We start from the raw sequence: 13,943 nt of genomic DNA on the forward strand, positions 1-13,943 counted from the left end.
ATACACCTGTGCTTCAAAGATTGTTCTTGCGATCTGTAGCTACTTGATTAAATGTTTTTATTATGTGTTACTATTTCAATAGATTTGATCAGGGAAGTTGTTCAACCATTTTTTTTATACTGTTTATTTCTCACACTCACACAACACACATAGCAGCACTCCTACAATGACTCACCATTGGAACATCCTTCAGCTCACACGTAACAAACATGTATTAAACCTATGTGCATAAACCTATGTATGTATTTTCAGTTTAGATGGTATCCTAACAATGCAAAATCATGATTATTAAACACTAAGGTTCAGTGGGTGAGTGAGCTGTCCGAACTTATTGACCTCTTAATGCAAAAGAACCGACTCAAAAGTTTGATTAATTCACAAATCAGGCATCACTGGTTCATATTCACATCCAAAACTCATTCACATTCATACCCAATGCCAGAAAAGGGTTTACACAGAAACAGAGATACTTCTGAAGTATACATAAGATAAATATATACAAAGCTAAATATAATATATATATAAACTGTATTTCTCTCGCTCTCTCTCCCCCACAGACGCACACATAACGTTACAGTTAGCACTCGCGTTAGCATTCCGCTAATGTTGTTAACGCTGCTCTGACGATGAACAACTTAAAAACGACATGAAAGCTCTCACATGCGAGGTTACAACGGCGTGGTCTTGAAGAAAATGGACTTAAAGTTTAACTGTTAGTAGAGACGATGCTGCCAGTCACCTTTGAGAGACACACAGACTTGAGAGAGGTAATTCATGCAGTTAATATCTTTCTCCATCTCTCTGTCTGTATGTCTAAACTTCATTATTAACTGCATTAGTTTGCTATCAGCGGCTCAAGCGTCATTACTAGTTCTAAAATTACGTTTTGGAACTAGCAACGAAGCTGTTGGATGAGCTGCGTAAGAAATTAATCCTACTCACAAAAGCATTTTAAGGATAAAAACCGGACGAATGTCTTGAAATATATCATTTGATCGATGTCTTGAGCTCCGCTTCGCGTCGTGACCGCATCACCACCTCGGGTGTGCATTATTTTCTAGAAATTCTACAGCCCGTCGTCAATTATTCCTTATATATATCATGCTCATGCAGGTTATTACATAATGTACAAATGTACAAAAGATATTTTCATTGTGCATCCACACACCTGTCTTGTCGACAGTATGTTGGTCCTAAAACCTCAAACAATCAGATCTGTCTAACAACGAGGTTTGCACCACATATATGAATTATGGTTGTTTGTTCTTAATGTATTACTTTTCATGACAGCTGATTGGAGTTGGTTTCATAAGTCTCCTCCTCTATAGAGTAGGCTATAAATCTGTGGTTTTCTCAGATTTTCTTCACTCAGGCGGAAGAAGAGCAGAGGATCACACGAAGCGGACTAGAATATCCTTATACCAGATCATCAAAATTAGAAAACTACATGTTAACGTCAACTTTAGTTTGAATGCACTGAAAATAGAGAGGTTTGTAAATGAAGAAAAGAAGAAATGTTTGAAGATCATTTAAATTTGCACGCTCGTTGTAAAAGACTTTTGTGGTTTTTGTATAAGACTTCTGTGAGTTCAAATAAAATGATTTAATGTGGTTGTTGTTTGTGTTTTATTTAAAGTCTGTGTGAGTAGTATTGTTTGTGTCTGACATAAACAGCCAGCCAAAGGACCAGGAAAACTTATTTTACAGATACTCTGTCAGCATTGACAGTGCGTATTCATTTCGGTGTCCACACGTAGAGCTTGGAAGCTGCCCTGTTGTCTCACTATCAATGCACTGAAAAAAATGACTTGGAACAGGCCTCTGAGGCAGCTCAGTCCGGGGGAAGAAACATGTTGGCAAAAAAAATTCTTCACAGCAGAGCAAAATAGATTCAAAGCAATGCAGGCTTGGTGCCGCAGGGTAAGTGCTACATAACTATGCATTGTGCTGCAGCGCAAAACATTCCACAAATGCATGGAGAAACACCATATAATGCTGTGTGAAAGCTTAAGAGCACAGTCTATTTGATTCAAAGAACCTGAAAGGATCACTGATCAGTGGGAGCGAAACATTTTCTGAGATGTCTTTTGAAACTACATCAGAGATCATGAACAGCATTACTGTGAATGGCAATTTTATTGCACAAAACTGCGTTCTGATCACAGGAGAGACGCTGAGCATTCTGCCACAAATCAGTGGAGCATGCAAGCAATCTTTGAGCAAGTGTTTGTACATGTTTGTACATCCTTGTTGGACCGCGTGATACAAATGCTCACTTAAACATTACAATAAAGAGATTTCTGACAATGAAGAGCTTGAGAACTCAATCACCAGCTATACATCTGTGAAACACTGTTGAGCTGACGACTGTTACTTAATGACTGCATGAAAAGGCTGTGTTCCAGACTGGACAAGTCTAGAGACATTGCCAAAAACACACATTCCAAAAGTGTCCCACATCTTTTGTCTGACACACTTATCATGTTATGTAATAACTACAGTAGATGGTACTGGACTTCAAAAACTCTGAAATCACTGAAACTCACTGCAGCTCATTGTGTCTCGTCACCGCTGTCTTTTAATCAGCATTGTGTCTCTCCTACATCAGGAATGATTCAGTCAGTGACTTTGACGATCAGACACCTACTGTGATCAAACGAGTCTGTGGCTCACCTTCTGGACCAACATTCATCAAAGATCAAATATTTCACAATTTATATCTTGGACACTTTTCTTCTGTCATTTATGTTTGTAACTCTTCAGCACTGATGATGATTGAGTTTCAGCACTGATTTGTCAAAAGTCTCTTCTATTAGGATGATTTAGTAAAAGATTGTTAAAATTTTAAAACTTCTCAGATCTTCAGTTTGGATTCCTTTGGATGGTGACGATGGTGTGTTACAATAAAGTTGTTCAACCATTTAAGTGCGGGGCTTCAGAAATCTTGGTCTGGGAGGTCCACCTCATTAGAGATCTTGGTTTTTGGTCTCCCTCAGAAGACATTTTGCTGTATCATAGCTCAAATATTAGACTGTCAATGCACGTAGCAGCTAGATGTATATAGCCTATAACCAGCTTTTTCTGCAATACTGGGAGAAACTATATTTTACACCATGGTCAGACGTACCTTAAGTGGGAATGTTACACTGAACAACTGTGTGATAAATATCATGAACAATGTGTTGGTTCAGCCTAAGCTAGAACTGCCAAGAGTATGATATTCCATTATGATATTACTTTCAGTTTCATGGCTCGTCACAATGCAAAATTAAAAGGATTCAAAGGAATGCAGGCTTGGTGCCGCAGCATAGTGCTGCAGCGCGAAACACTCAAAAAATGTGTGGAGAAACACCATATAATGGCCTGTGAAAGTTTAAGCGTTTAGTCTATTTGACTCGAAGAACCTGAAAGGATCACTAATCACTGGGAGATCTAAGTCCCCTCTGTAGAGATCTTGGTCGTTTGGTCCTCATTGGTAGAAAATACAGTCTATCATCACCTTAAAATTAAACTATTAATGCTGGTAGCAGCTGAATGTATATAACTTGCAACATTCAGAGAAGAGCAGAGGATCATCAAATGTCAGCTTTTTGTCCTATACCTGAAGAAACTATATTTTTCAACATGGACAGACGTACCTTCAATGACAATAGTACAGTTAACAACTACGTGACATATATGATGTATGATGGGCGTGTTCAAGTACAGTGCAACATAGGCACTCTCTTCAATTGTGTTCCAACTCAGTTCAGCCTAAGCGCTATCTTCAACATGCTTCGGCGTGTTTGCGAATGGCTGCGGATGCGCTGGATGTCCTGCTGCGACAGGAGAGCAATATTTACTTATTAACACTTTTGGCAGCTCTTTCATCTTTCACCATAACCTCATCCAGCGTTCGAGATAACAATTGAGCGGAAAAAAGTTGTGGCGGCCCAAATATTTTCTTCCAGCTAACTCCCCTGATTATGAGGACGGAACTAAACAGTGAAATCTGCAAAGTGGACCTGACAGACAGTCAACCCAGCCCTTAGCCATTGTTACTGGACCAACATGAGGATCCCATGGCAGATCTTCGGGACTTACATAGCCCCTTACTGGACACTGCTATTCTGTAAAACATTCATTTGGTAGTCTTGTAACTGTTAATCCTTTGTAACGTTTTTTTTAAGCATGATTTATAAATTTAAACTTGGACCTGTTAGAAATGAGACTTTGCTTACAGACATTTCTTTCTCTAAGAAAGTCCAGTGAGAGCAGAGGGAAAGGCATCTTTGTCTTGAGATCAGCATTCGTTGATATTCTTCAACATATCTGAAATGTAAGCTCTAACAGTGTCCTTCAACTTGATTGAGTGTCAACAACAGTTCAACGTTGAAGCTCTCTGTACGTTCACAGTAAAAGCAAGTCTGCTGCGTGGTTACCACCGGAAAGCTCTCTGTCAGAAGTCTGTTGAGAGTGAAGTCTTTCTTTCTTTTTGGAAACTTTTGTGTCATGTGCTCCAGCAGGTTGAAGCTTGTGTTGCGTTCAGATATAGCAGATGAGTCAGCTCACAAAATCGGGTTAACTTCAGTGCCGAAACACACTCATGTTCAAGGCGGAGCCAGCAGGGGTTAGAATTCGGCACCACAGCTTCGGCACTGACCTGCCACACACATCTGATTTCATGCCCTGACTTACCTGCTACATCTGAGCACAACACAACACGGGGTGGGGCTTCTGAAATCTCGGTCTTGGGGAAGGTGGGGCTTCAGAAATTCCCTAAGACCGAGAAATTTCAGTCTTGTGGAGGGTGGGGTTTCATAAATTTCTGTCAGAATCAGAGAGTGAAATCTGAAGTGGACATGACAGATAATCTATCTAGCCTTTGATTATTCTTACCTTGGACAACAACGAGGAACCGACGGCAGATCTTCTAAACTTTCATGACTCTATTCTTGAAAACCATTTATTTATTAATTCCACTATTTTGTAATTGTTCAGCACTGCTGATGTTTGAAATGATCTCTTGATGAATATTTACTATTCTTTAATAAAAGATCTTTGAAGCATGAATTATTTGTGTTTTCTGTATACAGTGTATCACAAAGCTTCTGCCCTATACTCATGCACTTACATTAAATATGTAACACTAAATTAATGAATGAATGTTCATATCATAACAACTGTTCGGGATCACTGACATCATTTGAGAACTGGCCGCCTCTTAAAAGTACTTCATCTCTTGTATGGTGTTCAAGTTTTCTTTAATCATACCATATCAAGTTTTACATCAAATTTGAGCTAACAAGAGTTTTTACTATTTTACTCAGCTGAGTGAGCATACAACTGTGAAGGGAACGGAAATGGTCTACTAAAACTAAATGCATATTTATTTTTCATTTTAGTTTAATGTTTTATTGAATATAACTTGGACTATTACCTATTTAAGTTAACTATTCGAAATTAGACTGTGTTTACAGACCTTTCTTTCTCTTCTGACTTAATTTAGGAGCATTTAGGAGCTAAATCTCTCTGCTGAATTATACATTCCATGTGCATAATCATGGTTAGTCCTCAAGTGTTTGTCCCTTTTTTTGCTCTTCAATCTGTGATCCTCTGAGAAAGTCCAGTCGGAGCAGAGATAAAGACATTTTTGTGTTAGAGATCGGCATTCGTTGATGTTTTTCAACATATCTGAAATGTGAGCTCAAACAGTGTCCTTTAATCGAACAGTTCAGTGATGAAGCTCTATGTACGTTTACAGTCAAAGGAATAGTCCGGTGCGTGCTTGCTGCCAGAAAGCATTTGAGATGCATGTGTGAGGCTTCAGAATTTTCGGTCTTTGCGAGGTGGGACTTGAGGGGGTGGGACTTCAGAAATCTGAGTCTCTGGGAGGGTGGAGCTCTGAGGGGTGGGACTTCAGAAATCTCAGTCTTGGGAGGGTGGAGCTCTGAGGGGTGGGACTTCAGGAATCTCAGTCTTGGGAGGGTGGAGATCTGAGGGGTGGGACTTCAGGAATCTCAGTCTTGAGGAGGGTGGAGCTCTGAGGGGTGGGACTTCAGAAATCTCAGTCTTGGGAGGGTGGAGCTCTGAGGGGTGGGACTTCAGGAATCTCAATCTTGAGGAGGGTGGAGCTCTGAGGGGTGGGACTTCAGAAATCTCAGTCTCTGGGAGGGTGGAGCTCTGAGGGGTGGGACTTCAGAAATCTCAGTCTTGGGAGGGTGGAGCTCTGAGGGGTGGGACTTCAGGAATCTCAGTCTTGGGAGGGTGGAGCTCTGAGGGGTGGGACTTCAGAAATCTCAGTCTTGGGAGGGTGGAGCTCTGAGGGGTGGGACTTCAGAAATCTGAGTCTCTGGGAGGGTGGAGCTCTGAGGGGTGGGACTTCAGAAATCTCAGTCTTGGGAGGGTGGAGCTCTGAGGGGTGGGACTTCAGGAATCTCAGTCTTGGGAGGGTGGAGATCTGAGGGGTGGGACTTCAGGAATCTCAGTCTTGAGGAGGGTGGAGCTCTGAGGGGTGGGACTTCAGAAATCTCAGTCTTGGGAGGGTGGAGCTCTGAGGGGTGGGACTTCAGGAATCTCAATCTTGAGGAGGGTGGAGCTCTGAGGGGTGGGACTTCAGAAATCTCAGTCTTGGGAGGGTGGAGCTCTGAGGGATGGGACTTCAGAAATCTCAGTCCCTGGGAGGGTGGAGCTCTGAGGGGTGGGACTTCAGGAATCTCAGTCTTGGGGAGGGTGGAGCTCTGAGCGGTGGGATTTTAGGAATCTCAGTCTTGGGGAGGGTGGAGCTCTGAGGGGTGGGACTTCAGGAATCTCAGTCTTGGGGAGGGTGGAGCTCTGAGCGGTGGGATTTTAGGAATCTCAGTCTTGGGGAGGGTGGTGCTCTGAGGGGTGGGACTTCAGGAATCTCAGTCTTGGGGAGGATGGAGCTCTGAGGGGTGGGACTTCAGAAATCTCAGTCTTGGGAGGGTGGAGCTCTGAGGGGTGGGCCTTCAGGAATCTCAGTCCTGGGGAGGGTGGAGCTCTGAGGGGTGGGACTTCAGGAATCTCAGTCCTGGGAGGGTGGAGCTCTGAGGGGTGGGACTTCAGAAATCTCAGTCCTGGGAGGGTGGAGCTCTGAGGGGTGGGACTTCAGGAATCTCAGTCCTGGGAGGGTGGAGCTCTGAGCGGTGGGATTTTAGGAATCTCAGTCTTGGGGAGGGTGGAGCTCTGAGGGGTGGGACTTCAGGAATCTCAGTCCTGGGAGGGTGGAGCTCTGAGGGGTGGGACTTCAGGAATCTCAGTCCTGGGAGGGTGGAGCTCTGAGGGGTGGGACTTCAGGAATCTCAGTCCTGGGAGGGTGGAGCTCTGAGCGGTGGGATTTTAGGAATCTCAGTCTTGGGGAGGGTGGAGCTCTGATGGGTGGGACTTCAGAAATCTCAGTCCTGGGGAGGGTGGAGCTCTGAGGGGTGGGACTTCAGGAATCTCAGTCTTGGGGAGGGTGGAGCTCTGAGCGGTGGGATTTTAGGAATCTCAGTCTTGGGGAGGGTGGAGCTCTGATGGGTGGGACTTCAGAAATCTCAGTCCCTGGGAGGGTGGAGAGCTGAGGGGTGGGACTTCAGAAATCTCAGTCTTGGGGAGGGTGGAGCTCTGAGCGGTGGGATTTTAGGAATCTCAGTCTTGGGGAGGGTGGAGCTCTGATGGGTGGGACTTCAGAAATCTCAGTCCCTGGGAGGGTGGAGAGCTGAGGGGTGGGACTTTAGAAATCTCAGTCTTGGGGAGGGTGGAGCTCTGAGCGGTGGGATTTTAGGAATCTCAGTCTTGGGGAGGGTGGAGCTCTGAGCGGTGGGATTTTAGGAATCTCAGTCTTGGGGAGGGTGGAGCTCTGAGCAGTGGGATTTTAGGAATCTCAGTCTTGGGGAGGGTGGAGCTCTGATGGGTGGGACTTCAGAAATCTCAGTGATCACTGGTTTTTGTGTGTTTTGCTCAGTGTATGAGTCCTGAGAATTGTTTCACTTGCTGTCTTTGTAAATTTGTGCAGAGCAGAGCATAAGCTTTGGGCAACGTGTTTCAACAAGACTGCCAGTTTCTGTTGGAGCACATGACACACAGATTCATGAGAGAGAAAGACTTCAGTATCAGCAGCCATCTGACAGAGTAGGACCTCTACACTCGACGAACAGCACACTAAGGAAAGCTCATTGGCATTCATACTGTTATCTGTGTTGTACTGTATTACCATCTCAACAGATTTGAACAGGAAAATTGTTCAACGGCGACGGTCTGCATGGACATCCACAGGCACTCCTAATGAGGAAAACTTCTGACAGCGCACGGACTGTAGTGTAACATGGACGGCTCAAGTATACTATGCGAAGAGCTCTGAATGTAAATGATCCCAAACCCAGCAAATCATCAACATTTGAAAAGCACAAAAAAAACAGCAGCTTTTGAATGCTGTGAAAAAAGGTTTGTAAATTAAGACAAAAGAAGAAATGTTCTACTAAGATCATTTTAAGTTTGCATCCTCTTTGTGAAAGACCTTGTGAAATATTTTTGATGTAGTTGTTGTTTTGTAGTAATAATATAAATATGTGTGAATACTGTCTAACACAAACGCCCAAAAAAGGACAACTCAAGCTCAATAAAAATTCAATCTGATGGAATGGAAACACAGATGGAACAGCCTACTTGAAGAAGAACATAAGAGAAAACTCAAAATCCTCACCGCTGTGAAGCCAAACATGAATGGCTTCTCCACTGAGTAGGTCTAGTAGGTTTCATAGACAAACCTCTTGACAGAGAAATAGTTTCACACAGACTGTGTAAGCTGCATTGAACATTGACAATTGCATCACTTTTGCATTGTAAGACAATCAGTGGCATATTCAGTTCATGTTGGTTTATGCTGCTTCTGAAAGCTTCCTTTTGTTTTGCTGATCAATCAGCCAAACGACAAAATGATTTTGGACAGACATGTGTGGCTGAAGACAGTGGTATCAGAGAGGATGCTCTCAAAATCGATCAAAATAAGGTATCTTAGTGGCAGAATGTGATACTATCATTGGTTTCAGACATGGCTCAATCCGTAGAAAAAGTTTTGCGCTTCCGCAGGTATGTAGAAGCATTCCAGACCAGTCTCAAGACAGATATAAGTCTGGTAACACATCTAGGTTTCTTCACACAAGAAGAGGAAAGCATTATCGATTGTCGATTTTGTCCTTCAAAAACCTGAAGAAACCGTCTAACACAATGGACAGAGTTGTTTTCAATGTCAACATTACAGTGAAAATACATATAACAAACGATGGGCAAGGAACTCGGTGGCACGTAAACGGTGCCCTGAACGTTGTTCCACCTCAGTTCAGCTTGGGCGATATCTTCTATGTGCTTTGGAGGGTTTGGCAGTGTATGCACAGTGTGTGTTTTCACTAAGAACAAGGATTCTCTCTGAACACATTTGACAAATGACAATTTGAGAGCTCTTTCACCATCACCCCACCCAGCGTTCGGGATAACATCTAACTTGCCTTCGCTGAGGCAGGGTTGAGATCGCATTCGGATCGGAGGGACACCTCAGGTGACAACCAATGACCTCTGCTGAGTGATTGTTAGAACAGACCTCATTTCCCATGTAACATGGAGATCACATATCCCAAAAACCCATACAAATTGTAATAATTTATATATATAGTAGTAATAAATAGTAGTAATATTAAATTACTTGTATTCTAATATCAGATAACTCACATCTTATGCTTCTTCAAGGAACTTTAAAAATATAGAAAAGGCACACTAAGAATGACAGACATTTCAAAAATGGTAAACCAACAATGTATTGTACTGTTTTGTTATATTGTGTTACTTCCCAACATAAAAAGAAGCTTAAATCTGAAAAAAAAAAAAAAAAATCTGAGAAAAGGTCAAATTTAAAAATCTTTTAATAAAGCACACATCTACAAAACATTTGACTGATTCAAGAGAAACACACATAAGATTAACACAAGAAAAGTGTCCAGGAAGAAGTTGTGAAAGTCCAGGACATCCAATTAAATGTTTTATGGTTCCTTATGTTTATGTGAAGAAAATGTTTTTATGAATAAATGAAAGATAATCTTGAGACAAGAATTGGCTCAAGTAAGTGAATTTAAAAATAACTGAACAGACAACATTAGATTTATAATTGTAATTTACACAAACCTAATCTTTGTCCATGAAATGCATTGGTTACTCCTCAAGCGTTCATTGAAACCAGTGATCCTCTGAGAAAATCCATTCTGAGCAAAAGGAGAGGCAAATTATAACTTGAAGAGCAGATCAGTAGGCCTGAACAGTCGTCGATAAACAAGTCCATCAACATGTCTGTCTGTTAAGTTCATCATTAGAATTCGACTCTAGGGTTTATTAAGTCCGAACTCGATATTGAAGAGTCGAGAGGAGCCACAATCTTTCCATCTGACGAAGGAGAGTCTGATTTCTGTAGTGAGCTGTAGGACGATTCAGATGAACATGAAGGCGGGACTCTGGACTCTGATCTGCCTCTGATCAACATCAAATGAAGGAAGCTGACCTGTCTGCCACAAATGAGCGGAGCATAAGAGTGATCTTAGAGGAAGTGTTTCTGCCTGCTTCTACATGACTGTGGGATCCCATGATACCAACCCTTTATACTTTTCATGGCCATTTCTTTATTTCTTTTAAGCATTTGTTGTCTCAAATGTTTTGTAAATCCTACTGTTCAAATTGGTTTTATCTCAACACCTGACGACAGGAGAGACACTGAGCTTTCTGCCACAAATCATTGGAACATGGCAGCGATCTTTGAGGAAGTGTTTCTACACGCTTGTAAATCGCTGCTGGATCACGTCATACAAATGCTCTTCTAAACGTCAGAATACAGAGATTTCTGACAGAGAAGTCAAAGTCAACTTTATTGTCAATTCTGCCATATGTACAGGACATACAGAGAATTGAAATTGCGTTACTCTCAAACCCTAGGTGCATTCATGTAACATTAAATACAAAAGGTAGAAATTAAAAAATGCAAATAAATACAATTATACATATAATATATATATAAAAATGAAGGAATATACAAGATTTACAAGCTGGGCACATGGCAGAGAGTGCAAACCAGACAGAGTCGTGCAAATGCAAGAAAAAATGGTGCAAAGGGAGCTTATAAGTGTAATAAAAAGCATAATTATCTATTACTTAAGCATAATTATGAGTATATTTTGTAATGAGTACTTGAGTATAACTATGGACTCTGAAATCTCATTTGATATGCATAGGTCAAACAAAATGAGCAACACAAGCCAATCAGAGTTCTTAAAGGCAATGCAAAACTTGTTGCCAGACAGAACTGAAAAACATATGTTGGCAGACTGTAGACTAACATACTGTACTGGGTTTGCTGGACAATTGAGTTGAATTAGTAAGAATGAATGTATCTGAATCACTATTAAACTATGCTGAAATAGTATTTTCATAACAAAACAGTTTATTAAATGTAATTACATCAAAGAGTTTGGCTCTATATAGATTTTCAATTTGTTAATAATTAAAAAAAGATAGAAAAAGAAAGAAAGAGAGAAAGAAAGAAATAAATAAATAAATAAATAAATAAATAAATAAAGAAATAAATAAAGAAAGAAAGAAAAATAAATCTTCTGTGACTTTTTAAATGTTATTTTCCAGGGTTAAGCATTTTTTAAGTTTGTTTAAATTAGCAGTTTTTTTTTTAAATAATTACAGACTCACTATTTAAATATTTAATTTGTTTTATTCAACAAAGTTGTTAAGCTTTTACAATAAGGTCATAAAGTACTTCTTCCCAAATCCACATAACGAAACAGAAAATTACATAAAGAGTGGAAAAATAGCACACAGAGTACATAATTAGATGCTGAAAATGTAGAAAACATTTAATACATGTCCAGAGGTTGAAATTACAATTGCATTATAGGTGCATTACCATAAAATAATTGCTGTTCTTCCGACAAATGTGTGTTCTGTGATCCTCAGAAAAAGTCCATTTGGAGAACAGGGAAAGGTATTTTAGTTTTTGGAGAACAGCAAGTCGGTAAGCGGTTGACATATGCGCCATCAGCATGTCTGAAGTGTCGACGAGTCCGCCGAGTCTGTTGTCTGCCCGGTGTGTCGTCAGCATCGGAACTGTAGGTTAACATTGACGTCTGATAGCGAAGTCGTTGTTGCTCAAATGAATCTTTGTATAATGTGCTCCCGCAGGAACTGCCAAGCAAGTTGCGACATCTGCTGCCAGAAGTTTGCATTCTGCACTGTCGTAGCCGGCGAGACCGAGTTCTGCCCGATAGTAGGCACGCATCCGTTAACGTTAATAATATTGATAACGTTGATGGTGTAAGAGCTGGTTTCTCCAGCCATCGGAGCAAAAGGCCAAAACACCACAGACGAAGACATGATGATCATTCAAGCCCAAATTTAAGAGGCTCTCCAAGCTTCCCAGTTAATATACATGACAGGTTACACATTCCCAAGAATTTGTCTTTCAAGGCTATTAGACACTGCTGTCCAGTCGCATTCGGCTATGCCACCCGCGGTGAAAAGTGTGTACGCGTATTCGTGTTAACAACAGAAATTGTGCAACCTGTCATGCATAATAAAATGAAAGTGTGTAGAGATCACCCATCGAATGGTCGTTCATTTCATCCTCTGTGGTGTTTAGCCGTTTGCTCCGATGGCTGAAGAAACATTAAGATTGCCGTGTGTGCTGATCATACTCTGCAAAACGTATCGATACCAGTGCCTTATTTTGGGCGAAGCTTGACTCGCCGACTACGACAGCGCAGAATGCAAACTTTTGGCAGTTCCTACCGGATGTCGTTATTCATATATTCTGGGCTCCACCCAAAATCAGGCGTCGACAGCGATACTGTGGTTTGGGAAAATAAGATCACCGCCGCACACGGCAATCTTTCTTTAGCCTATCGGAGCAAAAGGCTAAACACCACCAAAATTAGCGTTTTTGTTTTAAATAATGACAGACTCACTGTTTAATTAAGTTTTCATTTGTTTTATTCCACAAAGTTGTAAAGCTTTTACAATGAGGTCATGAAGTAGGCTACTTCTGCCGAAATCCACATAAAGAAACAGAAAATGACAAGAGTGGAGAAACAGCACACAGAGTAAATGGAACTAACTGATGCCGAGAATGTACATTTAATATGACATGTCCAGAGGTTGAAATTACATCGGCCTATATAGCATTGCCATAAAATAATTGCCGTTCTCCCGAAAAATGTGCGTTCTGTGATCCTCAGCAAAAGTCCATTTGGAGAACAGGGAAAGGTATCTTGGAAAATAGTAAGTCGGAAAGCGGTTGAAATATGCGCCATCAGCAAGTGTCGACGAGTCCGCCGTGTGTTGTCTGCCCGGTGTGTCGTCAGTCAGCACCGGAACTGTAACATCTACGTCTGATAGCGAAGTCGTTGTTGCTCAAATGAATCTTTGTATAATGTGCTCCCGCAGGAACTGCCAAGCAAGTTGCAAGATGTGCTGCCAGAAGTCGGCATTCTGCGCTGTCGTAGTCGTCGAGTCCGAGCTCTGCACGGTAGCAGGCATCGATAGCGACACGCATCCGTTAACGTTGACAACGTTGATATAGTTGATGGTGTAAGAGCTGGTTTCTTCAGCCATCGAAGCAAACGGCCAAAACACCACAGACGAAGAAATGATGATCATTCAAGACAAAATTATTTGTGAGCTCTACAAGCTTCCCAGTTAATATACATGATAGGTTACACATTCCCAAGAATTTGTCTTTCAATACTATTAGACACTGCGGCTGTGCCACCCGCGGTGAAAAGTGTGTACGCGTATTCGTATTAACAACAGAAATTGTGCAACCTGTCATGCATACTAAAATGAAAGTTTGTAGAGATCACCCATTGAATGGTCGTTTATTTCATCCTCTGTGGTGTTTAGCCGTTTGCTCCGATGGCCGA

Source organism: Garra rufa, chromosome 25 (genome assembly GCF_049309525.1).
Source record: "Garra rufa chromosome 25, GarRuf1.0, whole genome shotgun sequence".
Classification (NCBI taxonomy): domain Eukaryota; kingdom Metazoa; phylum Chordata; class Actinopteri; order Cypriniformes; family Cyprinidae; genus Garra; species Garra rufa.